This window comes from Suncus etruscus, chromosome 2 (assembly GCF_024139225.1).
Source record: "Suncus etruscus isolate mSunEtr1 chromosome 2, mSunEtr1.pri.cur, whole genome shotgun sequence".
Taxonomy (NCBI): Eukaryota; Metazoa; Chordata; class Mammalia; order Eulipotyphla; family Soricidae; genus Suncus; species Suncus etruscus.
In genome coordinates this window covers 36,547,569-36,570,164 of record NC_064849.1, presented here as the reverse complement: position 1 = coordinate 36,570,164, position 22,596 = coordinate 36,547,569, and the positions used below count along the sequence as shown (strand labels likewise).

The following is a 22,596-nucleotide window of genomic DNA, read 5'->3' as shown; positions in this document are numbered from 1 at the left end:
GCCAGGAGTAAGCCCTGAGTACCACTAGGTGTAGCCCAAAAAGCACACACACACATCACAAGAAAACACACACACAAACACACACACACACACACACACAAAAGAGCATATTAAGAATCTCATTCTAAGAATCAAGACATTCAAGATTTTTCTCTATTATGAGGACATGACATATCTTTACACATGAGTCTGTCTTGATACTAGAGATATGATTTATAAGAAGTTTTGAATTTAAATAAAAATGTAAAATAAAATTGAAACAGAAACATCTTTATCATTCAGATAATCCTGACCTGAGTATAATTACAGATGTCATCTTTTGAATTTAATTCTCCTTACATCCCTCCCCCCACTTCTCCTGACTCTTTTTCACTTTCCCTTCGCAAATCATCTATCTGAATGGTTATTTTCTAGTTTCAACTATCAGAAGAATTCCTGTTGTGTTTGGGTAAGGAGTACTTACCTGTTGGAGCTTGATTTGGTACTTTATGCCTTGACATAATTGAGAAGACAAACTGTCTCTCCAATGTACTTATTAGAAAAAGTAGATAAAACCCTAACTAAAGTGGGATAAAAATCATGCTTCTATACTATAAAAGCAAAGATTTTCATTAGCAATGGTAGAAATTCAGATTCTATCCAATTAGGCAGCAGAACAAATCAACCCAAAATAAAAGCGGTAAATGTCAAATTGCAAATCATAGGAGAGAGAAGCTGGGAAGATCTACAGACAATCTGCTTGGTCTGCAGAGAATTCCAAATGCAAGATTTTTAGTCATCATGATTCTCTATCACTCCTTTGGAAGTTGGTATCATTGCTCAGAGAAGAGTACCTTTGAGTGAGAAACTAAACAAAATAAGGTTTATTTTGTAAAGAAAGATTAGAAACAATTTTGTGATCATCTCCTATATCAAGTCACATATAAATTGGGCAAATGTATCCTGGTCACTTCGTCAGAATTAAATTTAGTTAAAACAAACTAAACTACCATATGGAATGAGGTGGGAGGGACTTTTTCTTCTCAATAAAATAAAAGAAGTCTATTGTTCTAATTGTTTGAATCTCTTGCTTATCTCATGACAGGATATTTAGCTATTGAGAACTCAAAGTAGAGTTCAATCTCAATACCCAAACAAATAGAAATGGAATGCACTGAATCCCAAAGCTTTTGGCATCATTCTTCCAGCAGTTACTTGAATACAAAGACTGGGGATGTTGGTGCTCTCCTATCCAATGGCATACTTCCCACAATCCTGGGGTCTGTACCACTTCACACTTCACACTTCAAGGAGTTTCATTATTGGCATTTTCCTCTCATGCAGATAAAGCATCTCTTAACAGATGGATGGAAGTGAGCTTCCATTTCCTTCTGTATTTCTCTCTTGAGAGATCTGGCAACAGGACTAGATTCTTGCTAATCCTCAGGTGGGTTGCCTGTTCTCTGCACTGTGCCAGTAGCCCCAAATGAGCTAGAAATATAAACAGGTAATCATTCCCGCTTTCAAATATTCAGGACATGATACCACCACTGAGGATAGCAGACTTTGGCTTCCTAGCTGATGGTGGAGATGTGTTCTGGGGATTTTGGAATGTTAGTTTTTGAGCCAAAGAGAACAATAATTTAGGAATGTGGTGGCTGTTTTTAGTGGCTCATGTATTTACCCATCAGGCCTTGTCCCTATATCAACTCTAAATTATTTTATTTGCCTAACTCTAAAAATTAAAGAAGTATGTGCAAATCTATAGGCATCAGATTATATTTGTTTTCATTGTCAATTGCCAAATAAATAATTTCCTTAAACAAATCACTGTCCTTTAGATAATGTAGAAGTAAATTTATGGGATGAAAGTTCTACTCATTTCCTTATTCCAATAACTGTAATTGAATATCTTTTTGTTTGTTTGTTTTGGGCCACACCCAGTAACACTCAGGGGTTCTCCTGGCTATGTGCTCAGAAATCGCTCCTGGCTTGGGGACCATATGGAATACTGGGGGATCGAACCTCAGTTCATCCTAGGCTAGCGCCAGCAAGGCAGATACCTTATTGCTTGTGCCACCACTCCAGCCCCTGTTACTGAATATCTTATAGTAAACATATATTTATACATATAGAGGCATAACATGTATAATTATATAATATACGAAGTGCCAAAGAGGAGACTCCAAAACTAGAAAGGGAACTAGGTATTATTGCTTCACAAAGGTCTAAGAAAGTATTTTATTATTGCAAACTTCTAGAAGAATTAAAAGATTTCTTGAGATGTAAATCTTACAAATTCATATTTATCCTTACTATGATCCCAAACTGTTCTTAGTTTAAGTTCTAATTCATTGGCTCAGTTGAAGTAGAGAATAATAATTTCAGCATAATTGTATAATAATGCCTTGTGAACTTAATGCTGTTGCTACCAAAACCAATTCTCATCTAATTTTAAAACTCCTTTATTTTTATCTTCATATGGAACCATTTTGTTAATCCTTTAATCAAATCAATGATTCTTTTCAATAACTATTTATTGAGTACTCTGGAAAAGCTTCAGAAAAGAAGAGCAATTGCACTGTATTCTTAAAGAAGAGGTAGGAGTTTAAAATAATGAAAATTGAGACCCGAGGGATAGCAATGAAGTAGGGCATTTGCCTTACATGCAGAAGGACAGTGGTTCAAATCCCAGCATCCCATATGGTCCCCTGAGCCTGCCAGGAGTGATTTTTGAGCGTAGAGCCCAGAGTAACACCTGAGTGATGCTGAAAGTGTGACCCAAAAACAAAAACAAAAAAATAGTGAAAACTATAACTTTTTGTTTTTTTTTTTTTGGAGGGGGGGTCATACTTGGCAGCACTCAGGGGTAACTCCTGGCTATACGCTCAGAAACTGCCCCTGGCAGGCTCAGGAGACAACATGGGATGCCAGGATTCGAACTATCATTATTCTGCATGCAAGGCAAATGACTTGCCTCCATGCTATCTCTCTGGCCCCAATTTTAAAAAATAATTTTTTTTTTTTGGTTTTTGGGTCACACCCAGTGGTGCTCAGGGGTTACTCCTGGCTGTCTGCTCAGAAATAGCTCCTGGGGGGCCGGGCGGTGGCGCTAGAGGTAAGGTGTCTGCCTTGCTAGCGCTAGCCTAGGACGGACCGCGGTTCAATCCCCCGGTGTCCCATATGGTCCCCCAAGCCAGGAGCGACTTCTGAGCACATAGCCAGAAGTAACCCCTGAGCGTCACTGGGTGTGGCCCAAAAACAAACAAACAAAAAAAAAAGAAATAGCTCCTGGCAGGCACGGGGGACCATATGAGACACTGGATTCGAACCAACCACCTTAGGTTCTGGATCGGCTGCTTGCAAGGCAAACACCGCTGTGCTATCTCTCCGGGCCCCTTAAAATTATTTTTATAAAATATATAGGACTTAAATATACTGAAAATATAACAGATTATAAAAACAGAGAATGATATTCTAAGAGAGGGAACAGCATAAACAGAGTCATGAAATTTAAAAAAAGTAACCATTAAGGAAGGGTAAGGCATGAAATGAAAGAAAAGAGAAAGGTTAGGAGAATTCTGCAATAATCCAATACCTCCCTGGAGGCTGTTCACTTTCCTTCAAAATGCTTGGGTTTCTTTTTGTCAAGAGTATTTCCATTGTAAACAATAGAGATCTTATTCAAATTAGTTCAAGCAATAAAAAGAAGAAATTCAGGTATACATCAGTGAGTCTAAAGAGACTACATCTTAATGTAGCCTCCTGATAAACAAAAAAATAGGCTACTTGCCTCTTCCTCAGGCCCTCTCCCCCACTTCTTTCATTTTCCTATCCTTCATTCTCCACAGTCCTCCTTTCTCTGCTGAGTCAACTTCAAGTACTCCATAGTTCCTAACATATAAACCCCTACTCCAAAGACAGTAGGTAGAATTAACATATCTAAATCGCATCAGTCCTCCATCCCACCTCCAGTCCATCAACTGGACTCAACAGGGTTAAGTAATGAAAAAATAGCTCTATACATTCAGTTGCGGGTGGGTGGGCTTGTTCTAAAAAAACACGTGGCTGTGGAAACAAACACCAGATGGAAATGTGCATGTGGAAATTTTTCTGAAAAAATAACTGAAAAGGATGTGCCCTTTCAATGAAGTGTTTCAACCCTCTTGCAAGCAGTCTGGGTGGGAAGGATGCCTTGGGTGAGCTTTGGTGAAGGAGAAACCAAACATAAAGAGCTAAGGCCTAAGGGTCCCAATCTATATGGAACAATGGGAGGTACTACTAATGCTCTTCTAAAGGAGACTTCAAGATCTGCTGATGCTGCATTACTGCAAACACATATGGGATATAATTTGGAAGACAGATACATCTTCAGACCAAAAAAATATTTAACAGAGATTAAACAGTCTGGAAATGGTGTGTTGGCCATAGAGGTTAGATTTAGATGTCCCATTAAGGAAGGAATTTCAAAATCATGAAAGTGATGTTTTAAAATTAATGGAGGTAATTTAAGTATCAATGGAGCATTAATTGGATGACTTGTATTTCCAGGCAGACCTATAATTAAGTGGTCTTCCAACCCTCAAAATGTACAATTCTTTCTAACCAATCAAGTCCTATTTTAAAATATGCAAGAAAAGAAATATATTGACAACAGACTTTCAAGGAGGATTCTTCACAATAAAATGCACTAAATCGGGGCAACATAGTCCAGTTCAACATTTCTAAAACTAAGTCATTTAATCTAAATCATTTAAATATTATTTTTAATATTATTATAATCTTAGTATTCTATGGGATAGTTCATCATTTAAAGAGAAAAAAACATAATATCTTATAACATTTAATGAATTTATGTTTCATAAATCTCCAGTATGTAAAACACATTTAAAAATGTTCCCAAGCTAATGTGAGAATGAGGGCTTAATGTGGTGTCACACAGGTCATGAAATTCTATGAACAGATATTGTGACACATTGGTCTAGTTCAATTGCTATAATCCATTACTCTGGGGAAGGGTCCTAACACATTTTGAGACTTGAACAAAAGCGTAATTCCCATATCCAACAACAAAAGCTGAATGTGCATACATGCTTACAAAACTTTGTACATAATGTTAGTCACGTGCTATATTGACTGATGGATAAATTTTCTCCCTTAATGTAAAGGCATTTTCCAAACCAGCAATCATATCAGTTGATGAACAGATATATATGAAAGATATTAAATATAATCTTATGGAAGTTTAAACATTATTCTAAGAAGCTAAAGAACTAAACATAAGTATAGTTTAAGTATAGCTCTAATTTTGCTATGCAAACCTACAGGAAATTTTGTCCATGAAAATAAGACATGGAAAGAGACAATTCTCATATGTTTTACAAAGATTACTACATGACTCCAGTCTTGGTGTCTCAAAGAAAATGAAATACTTTATAACAGAAATAAGATAAAATGGTCAAAAAGAGATAAACAGTTTATATTAAATGAGCTATCTATATTATTATAAAATAGCTCAGGTAAAAAGAATGTTTATCATTTTTAAATTACTTCAGTCTTATATACTTTTTTTAAGTTTCAAAATGGGCAATAAAAGAGCTGAATTCAATGAATGCATGTGGAAACCAGATATACTACTTTCATACATCTGTCATTAATTCTATAATTGAGGTTTAGGAATATCCCAGTTGAAAAACAAATGGTTTATATCAATGGAAATGATTTAGTTTTTATTTTTATCAAAGTTAATACATGTTAATAATTCTTTTTCAGAGTAATAGCTGTTTGCACATTATAAGCACATGTCTCATGTTTTCCTTATAAGGATATCCGATGGAAAAATTTTTTTCTCCTTGGCCCTCTTATAGTGAACATATTTCCGTTCATCCAAGAAGAAAGTAGTCATTTGAAGTCTATGGAGAAATGTCTGTTTGACTAACAGATGTCTATGTTGGAGTAAGCAGGAAGTCTCACAGTTCCTTCCTAACACAAAAGGCCCACTCATGATAAAAGAAAAAAAAACCAAACAGCTTGGGAATAAATAAAGCAATTTTATTCCAACAAACATCTGTACTAAACCAGCCATGAAGGTGGAACCAAGAAAAAAAGAAAAATCTTTAGTACTTAATACACACTTGGTACTTGAATGAATTCTTATTTCTGTATCCCTTTCCTATCCTTGTTGTAACTACAACATTTTGAAAATCATCCAGTATATTGTTTATTTGTTATGCCACCAATATTTTAATCTGAAAAGCTTAATAGTCAATATCTAGATATAGGGAAACAAGTTTTCTCAGAAGGGATAAAGTCTGTGAACAGGAGATGAACCTTTATAATTTGGTGTAGCCCCGTACCATATTGTAAATCTATTGAGTCAAAAAGTTGAATAAAAAATAAAATAAAATCCCATTTATGTGATATTTAGTGAGCATCACTCTATACCTCATAACCTTTCTTTTCTCAATTTTTAACCTTTTAATTTAGGAAAGTAACATGGTTATGATAGTTGTAATCATGTACAACTAATAGTTTTAGAGGTTTTTGGGGGGATAGGTAGTTTGGACCACATCCAAGTCATGTTCAAGGCTTACTCCTAACTCTATGCTCAGAGATTCTCCTGGCACTGCTCATGGGTCTATATGAAGTATCAGGGATGGTGGGGTCCACCAAAATGCAAAACATACACCTTGCTTCATATACTATTAGGCAAATATTTATGGTTTTTATGTATTGAGTTAATGCACATTCAACCACACCTAAGTACTCAAGAATCCTCCACCACTGTACTTCAGTCATTCACTTTTCTATCCATAGGCCATATGGATAAAAGATTGTAAAATGGGCATCCTTGGCTAGTAAAGTTAGCCAGTCAAGACAGGTAGTGAAAAAGGTAGTAAATTAATTTTCAGGGGATATTTTTCTAAAAGGTGCTGTGTTAGAAAGTGCTGCTGAAGATGGAAAGAAAGTTAATTCAAAGTTGATAAAATGTAGAGGTAATTAGTGGAAAGAGGCAAGAATTCCAAGGAAAAGCTTTTTTTGTACAACTAGAGAAGACCGTTCTACAAGGAAAAGATAGCATGTACCAATACCTAAGGTAAAAAACTACCTTACAGCAGAAATAATGATCAAGTGATCGGGACATAGGCAACAAGATGAAAATATAAGATGAATCAAGGTGTCTAAAAGATAGCTCAATAGGCTGAGCACAAGAGGACTGGCTTCAATCTCTAGTACCACAAGCTCCTCATTTCATTCAGCACAACCTGGAATCAACTCTGAGCACAAAGCCACGAGAATCTTCCCCAACCAGCACCACTAAGAGTGGCCTCCCAAAAAAATCCAAAAGCAAACAAAGATGACTCCATGCATGTTAGATGCAAGGTTTTTCAATCACAAAGAAAAAAGACAACTCCAGCCCTATATATAATCAAATGCTCTGCTAAGTCAATATTGAGTAAACAAAATCACTTCCTAAAAGAGGACATAAATTTCCTTTTTTTTTATCACCTATAAATAATGTAAGTTTATTAGAGTGAGCCCTTAAACAAATTTTCCAAGAAGGGAGTTCATTATAAACACAGTCTCCAGAAGAAAGTGCTGTCTTCCTTTTTAAGAGGTAAAGGTTACTCAAGAAGTAGTTTCCTCCATTCCCTTTTTCATCTAGCTCATTCATTCATCCATCACCTTCTTTGCACCCTAGAATCTGGGTGTTCCATATCACCAGAATGATAAGGAGAACCAAGTTTTGGCCTTCAAGGGTTGTCCTGGAAGTCAGCCAGACCACTGGATCATTTCCCAGTGTTCTGCAGAATGATCACATTGTTTTCTGGTAGAGCCAACATGGATTATTATCAGAAAGCTGGTTCACCCTAGAAGAATTAATGAATTCTGACACCACACTTCAGGTTACTGCCTTTTGCTAACCTTTTTGTAGTTCTGAAAAATTGAAATGAGATAAAATCAGGTATTCCCCTCCTCTATTAGACGAGACTCTATTCCACTCCAAGTAGCAAATGTCACAAGAAAAAAAAGGTTCCAGGTGAGCAAAGAATGAAGTGGTAGATTACACCAATTAAACTCAATAGTTTCAGCAAAATTTATATACACATACCGCATAATCTATGCAAAATGGTTGAATTCAATATCCTAGAACAAGTTCAATAGTATAGATTAAATTTATTTATTTATTTGTTTGTTTTGATTTTGGGTTCATGTCCAGCAGCGCTCAGGAGTTAATCCTGGCTCTGCACTAAGGAGTCATTCTTGGCAGGCTCTAGGGACCACATGGGATACCAGGGATTGAACCTAGGTCAACCTTGTACAAGGTAAATGCCCTACTTGCTGTGCTATTGCTCTGGCCCATATATTTGTTTATAAATATAGAAATTATATTTTAGATTTTAATATAGAAATTAAAGGTAAGTCATTGTACTTGTAGGACATGCAAGTAGATGCAGAAAGTGTTGTTAATATTTTCTATATTATAATAGAGAAATTTAGTGTTTTATATTTATCTGTATATACATTAAGAGTTATCTCTCACCACCAAATAAAATGAAACTGAACAGTTAGAGCCTAAACTGTTTTTTTTACAGTCCATGTATGAAAATCCAAACTTCTTTTTTTTTTTTTTTTTTTTTTTGGTTTTTGGGCCACACCCAGCGGTGCTCAGGGGTTACTCCTGGCTGTCTGCTCAGAAATAGCTCCTGGCAGGCACGGGGGACCATATGGGACACCGGGATTCGAACCAACCACCTTTGGTCCTGGATCGGCTGCTTGCAAGGCAAACGCCGCTGTGCTATCTCTCCGGGCCCGAAAATCCAAACTTCTTTATCCAGTCAATGAGGTTATAGTTTTCTCCACTCTGTATTTTTATATTCCATTAAATACCTATAAATTACACTTTTTTTCATTCTTAAAATATGGTATATTCTTCAAACTGCTGCTGTTTCTATTATATTGTTTTCTGGCAACTTTATTATTTATTTTAGATAAACAGCATTTAGAGAGCAAAAACCATATATACTTAACATAGTTAATATATTAATGAGTACCTTCAAACACTAATTGCCTTCTCAGTAATTAATTTTGTACTCTTTCATGTTCAAAGTATTCAAAATAATATTCTGAATACTTAAGATACTATTCTTCTATTTGGTTTATTTATAATAAGAAAAACCATGTTGTTACTCTTTGAGCCAGAGTTTCATTATTATATAGACTATAAGTTTTTTATTTTTCACTAGCAAGAGTAAAACTCCTAAAATAAATTTCCCCTAAATGGGCCACTAGAAGACACAAACCTATAAGAATGCAAGTTTCACGATCTCTTTGCTATTAGATTTTTTTTTTCCAAAAAGGGAGCTGGGTATGACCCCAAAACACCATAAAAAATTTAAAAAAAAACTATTTAAAGCAGTTTCTATGATTTGACTACTACTTTAGATACTATTACTATTTTTTAATAAATCAGCATTGTAAAAATTTTTTAAGAAAAGTAACATGCCACTAAGGTAAAGTCTTTGATGGATTACAGAATAACAATTAGTCTATCTGGATACCAGTCCTTAGAAAGCCTAAACCACTAGCAGACAATCTTCAAGACTGCCAACTTTTGATTAACCAACTACCTAGATATTAGTTCTGAAGTAGTTAACTTGATATAGAAGACATATAATTAAAAAAAAGAAGACATCTCATTAGTAATGGGTAGCGTTTCCTGAACTTAGTTCACAACTAATTCGCCATTCATTATCTTTTAAAGAAATAAATAAATTTCTCAATTAGGTTTTCTTTTTAAAATTACTCCTTTTATTGCCCTAGAAAAAGATCTCCTAATACTTGTTTTTAATATTATAGTAACATTTTATAAAACAAGAGCCTTTAAATTGTTTTCTTTTGTATATTAATACTAATTTTAATCCAGATATAAAATTAAAGAGCAAGCCGTAGTGATAAGCTGAACTGCCACGACTAGTATGTATGGGAAAACAGAGCATAATTTATTTTACAATTTTAGCTAACCCACATCTGTAAATCCAGGGAGCCTGTTGCCATGTGTCTTTCTAACTGAAAAGAGCAAAAGACAACTGGCTGCCATATGCTTTTTAAAAGAAATTGTAAACAGGTTGCTCAGTATGAGCCACATATATAGGATCTACACATGAATGCCCTAGTAACAGATCTGGTCCAAAGCTTCCTTTAGCTAAAAAGCTTCAGGCACCACAATATTCCCACATGTCCACTCTATAATAAAACAGATGATAGCTTTTACTCTGAAGGTTATTTCTTTTACTAAAAATGAGAATGGGCAATGGGTAGCTCAGGCAACCAGCCAAAGATACATAGATTTAAAGATTATATAGTATCCTTTGAAAACTATAAATAATAAAATAAATAATAATATAAATGTACTGTGTCGTTTTCCTTGTCACAACACATGTACTTAGTTCTAGAAAACTTAAGAAACTTCATTCCAATGTTGGACTTTTGTCATCATCAAAAGGGAAAGTTCTTTTCATTGAGAAAGGTTGCTTCTCTTTCCTTTGGCTAAAACTAAGAGACTAAAATGGAGCCAGAATAAGAAGAGAACACGAGGTTGTATTTGGCCTCTTCTATATTCGTTAAGAAGCAATACAGGTAAAGAGGTTTTTGTTTTATCTCAGCTCAACAGAATAAAAAACCTAAATATAACGATCTTGCTGCTTTCAGTATTTTATCCCTATTTTTGGGATTCATTATTGTGATTAGGATGTGTCTTGAGGTGCTTTTCTTCAGGTCATTTTTAACTGGTACTCTTCGAGCATGCAGGATTTGGTTGAATGCAGTCTTTAATTCTGGGAGCTTCTCTGCATGATGACCTTGACTATTGATTCTTCCTGGCCATTTTTTTCCTGGGTCTCTGGGACTCCAATGATTCCTATGTTGTTTCTGTTGAGTTCATCAAAGACTTCTGTTTTTATCTGTTCACATTCCTTGAGTATTTTATTCATTGATTATTTGTTTTAAGGCTCTTTTCCAGTCTCTTCTGTTGTATGGAGTTGTTATGCATCTCATCTTCCAGTTCACTGATTCTATCCTCAGCTGTTGTTACCCCTACTGGAGAAGCTTTCCTTTGAGGTTTTCATTTCTTCTACTGAGTTTTTCAGACTTGTTACTTCAGTTTGAAGTTTTGTGATTTCTATCTTCATATCCTCTTGATTCTTTATTTTGTGGTTCATTCAACTCAATCTATGCTTTCTTTTTAGTTCTGTGAACACTCTCCATATTTCTTCTCTAAACTCTTTATCTGAAAAGCTAACTAGGTGGTTGGCACTTTTCGATTCATCAGATCTGCCATATTCATTCTCTATGCATGGTGTTGGCCTGCATTGTTTCCCCATTGTCAAGCTTGTAGTGTGTTTTTTTTTTCCCTGTGTTATGGTAAGGTTCATAGGCTAGAAAATGCATGCAGCCACAAATTGGAGTGGCTGAGCTCCTATGGTTCCACCCTTTTTGTCAATTGCTCTTTAGAGGTACTTAACAATATTAATAATAAGTTGGGATAAGATGTGTTTGGTAAGTTTACATAATAGCAATAAGTCTACATCAGGGGTGGCAAACAAGTTCGACACAAAGAGCCAAAATTTGAAACTGTGAGAGTCAGAGAGCCACACCACGCAGTGACCTGCCAAAACAGACAAACACTCACACGAAAGCATCTAATTTTAACAATAATATATTAAACACATATTGCATTTTGCCATTTTGAGTGAGGGTAAAAATCCTGTTCGCCACCCCTGTTCTACATGGATACTGTTTCAGCAATTATGAAAGATAAACCATATACCAACAGTCTCCAATACTGCCAATTTTTAGCTAACTATATAAAGATTAGTAGTAGAATAACTAAATTGCTATTGGAGGTCTCTAGCAACTGGAAATGTTTAAAACATGTGGAATTGTGGTATTCAACTGAACTACTACAGTCAGAGAACTCAATGGTGTTCTAGATCTTCACTTGGGCAATGAGTCAAGAAGGTAGGAGAACAAGCAGCACAGGCGGGGATGTGGAGAGAAAAGAACTCTTATTCACTGCTGGTGGGAATGACATCTAGTCCAACCTTTGTGTAAAGCGATATGGAGATTTCTCCAAAAGCTGAAAGTTGAGCTCCCATAAGATCCAGCTATACCACTCCTAAGGATATATCCTAGGAACACAAAATTACAATACAAAAATCCCTTTCTCACACCTATATTCATTGCAGCACTGTTTACAATAGCCTTGATGCCCCTCAATAGATGAATGGCTAAAGAAACTATGGTACATATATACAATTGAATATTATACAGCCGTCAGAAGAGATGAAGTCATGAAATTTTCTTATACATGGATGTATATAGAATCTATTATGCTGAGTAAAATAAGTCAGAGGAGAGAGATAAACACAGAATGGCCTCACTCATCTATGAATTTTGAGAAAAATGAAAAACATTTGAGTGATGATTCTCAGAGACAAAATAGAGGAAAACTGGAGGGTCAAGCTCCTGATATGAGCTCACCACAGGGATTGTTTAGTGTAGTCACAACAATGATTACACTGAGTACTGTCATAACAAAATGTGACTGAATGAGGGAAGTAGAAAGCCTGTCTAGAGTATAGGCTGGTGTGGGGTGGGAGGAAGGACACTTGGGATATTGGTCATGGGAATGTTGTTCTGGTGAAGGTTTTTTATATATATATAAATCAAAAAAGAAAAGGCCTCCCAATGCTCACCACAGGCTGTGTTCTTTACACTGACTGTATAGAAAGAGGGGGTACAGTAAATGTTACCCATATACACCTCAAATCAGGCCCTTTGTGAATGGGGGGACAAAAAAAAAGAGGGTAGGAGGGACATCTCAGTGACACTGCCCCCACATGCACTTGATCCTGATGGTACTGCCATTTGGGATCCCCAAAGCTACAAAAAGATGAGTGACCTTGCGTAACCCACAACCAAAGCTGTGCAAGTACTACAACTACAGTTGTGAGCACTGTAACCAAATGTGCAAATACCTCCCAAACCCTACCACCCATCAGCAAGTACCACAGTCATGTATGTATGACTTTTGGTTGTCAAAACAACAGCCAAAAATGTAAAGGAAAAAAGTTCTTCAACTTAATATGAAAAAAATTAATAAGCAAAAGGAAAAGCAAGAGGAGGGCACTCCTAGCTGCTGCTTCTAAGATGACTGCTTCTACAAGAACATATCAACCCTTCGCCAAGACCTTGAGTGTGCATTAAAATTAAAAGCCTTTTCCTACTCTCTAAAACTCAACTCCCTTTTTAGAATCATCTCTTCAAATGGTACCATTGTTCCTCTTCTCTATCATTTCAGTTATACAATTTTTGGGGATAATATCATTAAATAATATTTAATTTGATCTCAGCATACATGTATATTTTACTTAGATCTCATCCTGTATGTAAAGAATCGATTTGTTCAGAAACATTTTAGTATTTACTTTTTTGAAATTATATTGTCTTATGTTTGTGGTCATGCATTCTAAAATACCATTGTGCCTCCTAATATAAACCTGAGTACTACTCCTCATTTATCATTTCATTTTTTGTTTGTTTATTTGTTTTTAGGTCACACCTAGCTGCACTCAGGGGTTACTCCTGGCTCTATGCTCAGAAAGCACTCCTGGCAGGCTTGGAGGGCCACATGGGATGCCGGGATTTGAACCATCATCCTTCTGCATGCAAGGCAAATGCCCTACCTCCATGCTATCTCTCTGGCCCCTCATTCATCAATTCTTGTTCATCTCACCACCTCACTCATGACAAAGTACTTGTGGAAATCTGCTCACTGAGCAACAATAGGTAACCTTACCGGATCATTTGCACTTCAAATAAAATTAACTTTTTATATACTTTTTATTAAGAGAATATTTAATATTTAAATTTATTTTATGTCTCTGTTTTTTAAAAGGTGTGGGGGTAGGGGTGGGGAACCAAATACTCAAGCAAATGGAAAACACAGAAAAAATGCTTGTGGAATAAATAATTTCTGCACTTCTATTACTCTGCCTACATGGAAAGAAAATATTTCAACTCAAACATGAGTTCATAATATCATTCTAGACTCTGCTAGCTATATAGAAGTAGGAGGAAGAGAGAAATGAGAAGAAAAATAGTGGCTCTGTTTGATTTCTGAGTAAGTACAGTCTTTAATAGCTCAAATAAGATTAGGATACTATCTGAGAGTAGCATGCAGCAGACCAAAAAATAAGGTCCAGACATTAAAAATGTGCAAAGTTAAATTAGATGTCAAAGTAGCATGGAAGCCACCTAAGGTTAATAAACAAAAACCAGTAACAGCATGATCAACTTGCAATAAAATGAGCTGACTCCATTGTGATATATAACAATTTTCACAGATTTTCTTTTGGTAAAACTTTTTTTTTTTTTCAAAAATTTCATCATCACTTAATTGTAAAAAAAAATATAAAGTAAATGATTTCATGCATGCCAAACAGGAAGGCTTGGAGATGGGTAGAAATTCAGAAATTCAGGGACAATGGTGGAGGGAATGACATGCTGGTGGAGGGATTGATGTTAGAACATGGAATGGATGAAACAAATGTATTATGAGCTACCATATAAACTATGGTTTTAAATAAAGTAATAAAAATGTGGTAAGTTATCCATTTTCATAAACTTTCTACCAATGGGGCTTATCACTTAGATTCTCTGGCATAATGAAGTTAGTACAGAGTAAAATTTCATACTGCTAATTATCAGATCTTCCAAAATCCACATCTGTATGAATTCTAGGTTTAGCTATTGGTTACATATTTTGGCAAAAATTTATCTTTGGGCATTGAGACTTGTCTTTATAAAATGCACCTACTTGTAATCTAGCCTACTTGTTGTAAGTAAACCCAAACAGCCACAAGTACATGCATGTAGAGGGGGCTGAAGAACCAAGGTATGAAACCCCAGTTCAGCTCCCAATGCAAAGTTGATATAAACTGTAAACCATCTGTACCTTTCACCTCTTCTTTCTCTATTAAAACCTGAAAAGAACTGCCAAACTATAGACCACGAAAAAGTATAAATCTGGGGCCGGGTAGGTGGCGCTGGAGGTAAGGTGTCTGCCTTGCAAGCGCTAGCCAAGGAAGGACCTCGGTTCGATCCCCCGGCGTCCCATATGGTCCACCCAAGCCAGGGGCGATTTCTGAGCACATAGCCAGGAGTAACCCCTGAGCGTCAAACGGGTGTGGCCCAAAAACCAAAAAAAAAAAAAAAAAAAAGAAAAAGTATAAATCTCTCCTGCATTAAACCATTGCCATGCAGCAATTGATAACTAAAATAAGTTGAGAGTTAATTGGACAAAAGTGTTGTAATACAGGAGTTAAGATACTTGCTTTATACATAACAGACCTGGGTTCAGTTCCTGGTGTCAGTCTCCTAGGTCCTGCTAGGAATGATTCCTGGGCACAGAGCCAGGAGTAAGCCTTGAACACAGCTCAGCTGTGGCCCAAAGCACTGCAGAAAAAAAGTTTGGAGTTAAAGAATTTGCTTACTTTAAACTCCAAAGTGGTTTTCAACTACCTTCAGAACCCTTTCAAAGTATTCCTAATTGGGCCAGGTACAAAAATTCTGATTCCATGTGCCCTCATTGGGACTGTTAATACAGTATAAACTGGCAAGGCTAGTTATTTCAAAGGAGAGAGTGTCAAATATGATTTCACAGCCACTTTCAGCACAAAGAATAGCATCTCATTTTCAAAAATCTATTGTAATCAATCTATTTCATGAAGCAATGTTGAGTTCAAGGACTCCTTCTTTAAAAAATGAAGCATTTCCAAAATGAAAAAAATTACTCATGTCTATACATGTTAATCTTTGAAATGCTTTCCAAATCAAGCTGAGTTGATTATAGCTCATATAAGTAGCTAAAGGAAGAGATTTCCTACAATAAGCAGAGGAGGAAAGAAACAGGGCAGCATAAGAATGTGCCAGTGAAGCAAATTTGCCTTCCATCCATCCTGGCTTCATTAGAGTCAGAGTAAAGGCAAAGGTTGTGCAACTACATAAAGAAATACTGGATGAGGGTGAGATAGGTTGAGGGAAAGCAAGAGGCAGGGGTGGCCCATCTTCCTCATCTGCTCAACAGAAGGATGTGAGGAAACACGCTGACTCTTTTAATAATACCAATAAAAAGAAAAACATGAGGGGAACAGACACTGACTCTATGAAATCCATCTGGTCCCTGCAAGGATTGTCTCCTCCCATTGCCAGCCGTGCAGAACCTATACATGTATTTATTAAGCTAATTATTTTTATGTGATAAGTACTTTATATATTTATGTGTGATTGCAGCAGAAGATGAGCAAGAAATCTCCAAGGGGGGGGGAATTTCAAGGTCCAAGACTCCCTATACGAAGATGCTTTTCCAAAGTTAAATTTAGAGAATTTAGATTTGGCTTTATTAAAAGAGAAAAAGAGTTCTTTAAAACACAAAATAGATTAGGGTTCAAGAGACACCACAGGAATCAAGGCTCTTACCTTGCATCTGCAGACCCCATTTCCATCCCCAGCACCATATAGTTCTCCCTCATAGTCAGAACTGCTGGGAGCTTAAAGAGAACAAAGAATAGTGCCCAAGTATTGCTATGAGTGGCTCATACAAACCTCCTCATCTCAAATAAATTAGAACTGGGAAGAGAACAGTATGTAAGGTGCTTGCCTTGCATGCCAGCACAATATGGTTACCCAAGCACTATCAAATATAGTCCTCAAGACATAAATCACCTGGTGGGGAACCCAGATAATTCCTGGCACTGCAGAACCTGAGTAGTACTATATCCTTGAGGGAACTTCACAACCCTAAGTATCATTTGGGAGTCAGTCAGAAAAACAAGTTTAAATTTTTTAAATAAAATTAAAGAGCTAAAAAAAATAGTATATAGTATAGCATGTAGCCAACCCTGTTTGGATGCCTGTCATGGCAATGGTCCCCTGAAAAAATAGTATATAGTATAGCATGTAGCCAACCCTGTTTGGATGCCTGTCATGGCAATGGTCCCCTGAGAAGCGCTAGGAGTATCCCTGAGCACAGAATCAAGATTAAGTCCTGAGTATCATCAGGAATGGCCCCAAATTCCTCAAAAGAAATAATACTGTATTTTGGGGTGGGGGCTTGGACCTCACCCAGTGATGCTCAGGGGTTACTTCTGGCTATGCGCTCAGAAATCACTCATAACTTGGGAAACCATATGGAACGCCTGGGGATTGAACCGCGGTCCATCCTAGGTTAGCTTGTACAGTGCAGATACCCTACTGCTTGTGCCACTGCTCTGGTACCAATTAATACCATATTTTTTATACCATAAGATACAAATTTTTCCTCCCAAAAGATAGGGGAAATGTCTGTGTGTCTTATGGAGTGACTGATGCCTGGAGCTGAAGTGCAGGGGACTTTAATTTTTATATTAATGAAAAAGTATTTTTTTAAATATTTTATTTTTGATGTAAAAAAGTTAGGTAAATGTATTTAACCAGCTGTAGACTGGCATATTGTAAATATACTTTGACTTCTCAGACTGGTTGTTCCCAGTCACTGTCCCCTGACATCTTGTTTTCCTCATCTAAAAACTATGTGCATCCTATGGTCAGGTGTGTCTTATAGAGTGAAAAATATGATAATAATAAAATGATTATTATGTCTGAAAACATGATAAAGAATAAAAAGATGTTATTGAAAGCTATATAGCCTTAAAAGTGAAAACCATCCAAATACCTAAGCTAAAATAGAAAGTTTATCTTCTTATTTAGAAAAAGAAAAATAAAGGGGGTTAGAGTGATAGTACAACAGTGGGTAAAGCATTTTGCCTTGTAGTTGATCTGGGTTCAATGCTTAGAATCCCCATAAAACCCTGAGTCTACCAGTGAACCATATGTAATTTTTGATCAGAGAGCCAGTAGTAACCTCTGAACACTAACTGCCAAATGTGGCCAAAAATTGAAAAACAAAAATATAAGGATATTCTGACCCTGGATCCAGGTGCTCAAATAATGTTTCAAGAAACGGCCTCTCCATGTCTTGATTCAAATTTTATTTAGCAGTATGAAATTCAGGAGCTCCAACCCATTTTTTTATCCTTTCAACAATCCTTTATAAAGGATTTCTCCTTTTCCAAAAGGTTTCTAACTATAGCTAGAAAAACACTATTTCTGGAATATGGAATAATCAATTCCACCATGCAATATTGTCCAATAATAGATGAGAGTCATTTTCCCATGAAAATTTTTACTAGAAACAGGGAAAGTGGCTGCTATCTGCATTAACCTCCTATCTAGCTTAATATATAACTAGGCTTCTTGGAGAGCAACTCAATTTTTTGAAGAGTTAGTTCTGTGCTTTGAAGTAGTGATCATGAAAGCTTTATATACCTTATGGAGCCCAGAAATGCCAACTTTGTATCCTCTGTTCTACACAGTTCCTCCTTCTTGCCTAGTACACAGCGAGTCATCAGAAGTTGACTTGTGTCATCTTCAAAGGCCCAGAATAGAGCAGCCCAACTGCAACTTCTTTCTTCTAATGAAGCCAGTTAGGCAAAACTCAAGGATTCCTGGTCTCAGATCTTCCACTGACTTGTTGCTATGTGCCTGGAAAGTTAAGCAACTCTTAAATGCTCCGGTTTTCTTTCAAGTGGGGTAAAAAAAAAAAAAAAAGATTGAAAGTCCAAGATTTTTCAAAAAGACATTCTATTGAAATGAGAAACATTTCATATATACTGTCATCACTCTTATAAGTCTTCTCACCTGGGCCAAGTAACAATGAGTGCCAGATGAGTAAAAGAGAAGAATGCCAATTTTATTGATTTTTGCCACCTCACTCTCTTCTTAGCTCTGTAAAAAATGTTTAGTGGGTGAGTAATTTTTTATCATTAACTACAAATCTGCTCTACATCACAAATCATTTCTAAGGAGGGTGTTACCCAGGTTCAGAACAAGATATTTAAGCTAGAATCATCTGATCAACACAATTTTTGATATAATAAAGAACTAAATAAATGAATAAAAGTCTTGACATTCCTATCCTGGTGGTCAAGGCATTTCATAATAAATAAAATATATGGCAGTTTCTTGTCATACTCTCATAGTGACAACATATATTGTTGAATAATTCAGTCCTATCTTCACCCTTTTTATTGCTCAAACCTCCATCTTGGATCACACCTACTTCAAACCTGAACCCAACCAGATAAATATACAATGCTAACATGTGTAATCATTATTTCATACATAACAGGAGAAAAAATATATTACCTGAGAAGAATAAAATGAAGGGAAACTGAGAACATACTCTGATTATGTGCTATCAATCCCCTACCCTTCAAACAAGATAAAGCATATGAGGAGAATAGGAAGAAAGGAATGAACAAAGAAGACAGGGAGGCTGGCTCATCCTTTCACTTTCAAAGTATATGCATATCACCCTCAGCACAATAAAAAATGTATTTAGTATCAATCCTACAGCAAAAGACTACTGGATTTTTTTTGTATCTCAACCCAAAAGTTTTTTTTTTGGGGGGGGGGGTTGAGCTATGCTCAGAAATCATTCTAGAAGTTGCATAGGAGACCACATAGGATGCTGGAAATAGAAACTGGGCTGGCTGAAACTTGAAGCAAGAACTACAGCCATAGTACTGGATTTTTAATTATGTAATAGTGATTCCTCCAAATAAAGAAAAATTACTTTCATGCCAGCACATTAAATTTGTGACATTTCCTGCCTTTCTTTTTCTTTCCTTCAGATAGAATTTAGAATCCAAGCTGTGGAAAACAAAACAATTTCAGAAGTTCGGATGCGCTATGTATGAGCTAGAACACAGAAAAAGTCATGGCCACATAAGTCTGGTTTCTGTACCCCTACTTTGAGCCTCATTGCCAGTCTGGCTCTTTGTTTAGGTGACCTTTGGCCCCTGAAGTCAATGTTTGTCTTCTAAATGGTATTTCAATACTAACATCTGGTGATGTCCCCCTGCCTGACATTTGTGGAGCAGATGCTTCCAGTGGCCTGGAGTGTGCCTTCTGACTCAATGTTTTCAATAATGCCCTCTGGCATTGATCTCTGTGGTACCTCTCCCCAGGTAAGAAAAGAAATGCCACTAGGAAATGGCTGAGAAAGAACAGCTTGAACCATCTGGAGGTAATCTTGGAATATAAAACCTCAGAACTTCTGGTATAAAAAAAAAATACCTAGAGGAGGGAAGGGGAAAAATAAAGCCCTTGGATTTTTGAAAAGTTGGACTTTAAATAATCTAACAGTTGAAATTTAACAAATCTATACCTGATTTTAAGTAGGTATTTTTTTTTTTACATTGCTCCTTCTCTCAACTTAAGGGCCCTCTCTCTTGAGTTTTAAAGTAATTGAGAATAGAATTTGCTGCTAGGAAAAGCAAGCACTCTTTCTCCTCTCATTTCCATTTTCCTTTCATGCACAAATACCAGAAAACATTTAGTAAGGGCTTCTCTTAACATAGGCTTAAAGGACTTTTATGATAGGAAAGAAACTCAGATAGGATACATTTGGACAATAGCATCTTTTAAAATTATAGATCCTCTTCTAATCAAGGTCCTTACGAAGAGTCTAGAACCCATCATTCTTTCACTCGTACTCATGAATACATTATTACCCTAGTGATCAACTAGGTAAGGGAGGTAAGCACTGAACAAGCCAATTTAAAGGAATATAGTAGGAAGAATTCTAAAATGGCACCCAATGACTGATACCACTGTCTCCTCTACAGTGTATAAGGAACTTGAGATTTGCTTCTAATCAGCAACTCACAAAGATTATAGATTATCATTCCCATGCTTATTTTACATGACAACAATGAAGCATTTCTGCAGAATTAAGAACCAGATCAGGTGGGTTTAATTTAATAAAGAGACATCGGAGTGAACATGACTTAACCAAGTGAGCTAAGAGAATCCAATTCAGAAAGCTTATCTTTCTGGCTTGGAAGAATTTGCTAATGTGTTATGAGAGGAATTAGGACAGAGCCTCTTTTATTTTGGGGGGGGAGGAGAAGGACCTTCATGTGGCCACTGGGAACTAAAAACAGTCTCTTACAATAGTTAGAACACACAGAATAGTCTCACTCATCTATAGGTTTTAATAAAAATGAAAGACATTAATTGTAATAATGCCTAGAAACAACAGAAATAAGGCCAGAAACACTGGCTCACAATATGAAGCTCACCACAAAAAAAGTGGTGAGTGCAGTTAGAAAAATAACTACAGTAACAACTATCATGACAATATTAATGAGTAAGAGAAGTTGAATGCCTATCTCGAATACAGGCCAGGGGTGGAGGAGGAGAGAGATGGGGGCATTAGTGGTGGGAATGTTGCACTGATGAAAGGGAGGTGTTCTTTTTCTGACTGAAACCCAACTACAATCATGCTTGTAATCCTGGTGCTTAAATAAGGATATTATTTAAAAAAAAGAAAACAGGGACCTCAACTATGCAGCTGGGAGAAAAAATAGAACCATAAGACTGAATCTGGAAACAGATTCTTCCCTAAACAAGTTTTCAGTTAACAACACAGCCTGTTTGGCATCTTGGTGTTAGACTTTTCGAGACCCTGAGCAGAGAATTCAGCAAGGTTACACGTGGTCTTTTAATCTGCAGAAACTGTTATAATAAATGAGATTTTCTGAAGTTTCTGAAGCCTTTAGTAACTTGTTACATAGCAATAGAAAACTAGTAAAAGAAGGATAGCTGGGCAGTATCTCAAATAGCTAACATTACACCACATTTCATTCCACCAAACCACTAAATACTTTGTGTATCTTGGATGTGGTTTTTCCAATGAGAATCAGTAGTTTATAAGAACATCTGATTTTTCTTAAGCTATGAATGAATTGATAGTTGATAGATGGATAAATAGAGAAGCACAGATGGGTGATTGGTAAATAATTGGATAAAAAGGGAAATATATGCAGGTTATATATAAGTTATGTACAAATAGAAAGGCACATAATAAAAGTATTTACATAATAAAAGTATCTGATTATTTCATATGGAGTGAGAATTTAAAACTTGCAGCCCACGGGCTGCAAAAGGCTCTCTGTACAACATTTTGTGGCCCTGCCCTAGAGGAATCTTTTTTTGTTTTGTTTTGTTTTAGTTGTTTGGGTCACACCCCCCAATGTTGAAGGCTTACTACTAACTTTGCACTCAAGGATCACCCCGACTTTGCCTTCTGGGGCCCCCAGGTAAATTGAGTTTGAGACCCCTGGGCACTTTTAATGCCAAAAATTGACTGAACCTGATGAACTGACATAATTAACAAGGCAAATAAAGAATAAATAGACTACTAAAGAGAAACACAGATTCACCTTCACATGGTGCGAGGTTACAGTGTAAGTTCCAGTTCCTATAACCCTACCAAAAATTCAAGTTATGAAAATCAAGGAGAAAACAAGCAAGATGACAACCTACTCAGAAGTTCTTGGTGACAGTTTTGTATCAAAAATTTATCAAAGTGTGATGAACAATTTTTCCAATTGCTAGTGGACTGTTCTGTATGCATAAAGATATGGGCATAAAATATGTATTAGAATG

At 36.3% G+C, this 22,596-nt stretch overlaps 1 pseudogene; it reads left to right on the top strand.

Moving 5' to 3' along the window:
* The first annotated feature begins 12,720 nt into the window (after window positions 1-12,720).
* On the top strand, window positions 12,721-12,839 carry LOC126002711 (uncharacterized; annotated as a pseudogene).
* The last annotated feature ends 9,757 nt before the right edge of the window (window positions 12,840-22,596 follow it).